Source organism: Colobus angolensis, unplaced genomic scaffold, assembly GCF_000951035.1.
Source record: "Colobus angolensis palliatus isolate OR3802 unplaced genomic scaffold, Cang.pa_1.0 Scaffold16, whole genome shotgun sequence".
Taxonomy (NCBI): Eukaryota; Metazoa; Chordata; class Mammalia; order Primates; family Cercopithecidae; genus Colobus; species Colobus angolensis.
The window spans coordinates 18,742,356-18,743,916 of record NW_012114710.1 but is presented as its reverse complement, the minus strand read 5'-3'; the positions used below and the strand labels follow the sequence as shown (position 1 = coordinate 18,743,916).

General features: G+C 36.3%; 1 protein-coding gene across 1 annotated transcript in view; it reads left to right on the top strand.

Annotated features, from left to right (window-relative positions):
• The first annotated feature begins 242 nt into the window (after positions 1–242).
• The window catches only part of PKIA (protein kinase (cAMP-dependent, catalytic) inhibitor alpha), a 32,574-nt gene continuing 31,255 nt past the window's right edge, over positions 243–1,561 (top strand). The window contains exon 1 of the mRNA XM_011937161.1: positions 243–373. The gene's annotated coding sequence lies outside the window, so the exon portion shown is untranslated. The remainder of the gene's footprint in view (positions 374–1,561) is intronic.

Genomic DNA, 1,561 nt, shown 5'->3' with positions numbered 1-1,561 from the left:
CACACAATTAATTAACAAAGACTAACCAGGACTCTTTTGAAGACTCCTTGACTTGAAATCCCAAAATGCAACCTATACTCGCATCACATGTTTGTCCTGTGAGAATTCATACTTGTAAACTATAAAATTTCCTGAAGTTATGATACTGTTCAAAAGATGGATGCTTGAACATTTGCTTAAAATTTTTAAAAAGTGAAACTTATATGTACAGATAATTTCCCTTTCTCTTCTATCTCCATTTCAGTTTCCTGACTTTCTGAGAAGCCCTGGTTTCCCCAAAGAAGCAATTTCTGATAGAAATCTGAAGGTCATCTCCGAGAAAAAAGAGATCTACTATAGTCAATGAATTAAAGACAAGAAGGTTTCCAATCAGGTAGGAACACTAATTCTCAAACATTTAATTACCTTAAAAGAAGTATGCTGAGAACTGGCTATGGTATGACTGTCTGAAAAAAAATAAGTATCTAACCTACCCTGCAAGGAACCTGTTCACAATCCCCTTGGTGGTTGTGATGTTTATCTGACAAAACCTTGGAGGGAAACTCATACAATAACAGCACTATGCTTTTTTCTATTTTTAGCTTGTTGTTACTAAGCACATTTAGTGAGCTCCATACCTGTGGTTTAATCCCAGGAGGTTAGGCCTGTGGAGCAGCAGATTAACCCTTTCAGTGTTTTCTTTTAAAACAAATCATTTTCATAGGTTGTCTCCATGATCCTCTATGAAGGTCACGAAAATTATGGGTCATGATGCCATTTAGTTCTATAAGAGAAACAGTCCTAATTAACGATGTGAGGAAGTCGTCTTGGTTCCTATGGGACACTTCTCATCTTGGTCTTGGGACAATCAAAGTGAGCGCATATAGAGAGTTGGCAGGGAGGTGAATGGAGCATGAGAAAGGGGAGCTCTGTTTTCATTTATCTATGCATGTCAGCATCCCACTGAGAATTTTCTTTTCATTTGCAATTTAAGACCAACACTTGGGGCAAAAGGACATCCCATTTTATGGAAAGAAAAGAGAAAGATAGCAGTAACATCATAATCAGTGGCTTATCTTCTCATTTGCAGTTATAGTAATATATACTTACTAATGTATGTATATTTAGCACAGCACTTTATCCCTAGTCAGTACTCAAAATGAAGACACATAATGAATAGTGGATGAATGAAGGAAAAAAGTTTGTCCTTGTATTGCTTTGTGTGTTCGCTGCTGTAGTCTCAGAACCCAGCACTATAACTAACACATAAAATGTAGGCCATAAAACTTTTTGAATGAATGAATAAGTCCCCATGATTCTAAAGACAGTTATAAGACCGACACAAAACACATATTTGCCAAGGTCTGTGACAGAAGTATCTGTGACATGAAAGCCTGAATCTGAGTCTGCTGATATAGCTGACCATTTTTCTAGTTCTGAGACTGCTTTTTAATAATTTACGTGTTATCCTTTACATTTAGGAATAGTACCTTCATTAGATTTACTATTCAGTGATTTGGCCTTGGGGAGAAAATCCATCAGGTAAATTTCTTTGTTTTTTTTTTTTTTTTGAGACGGAGTC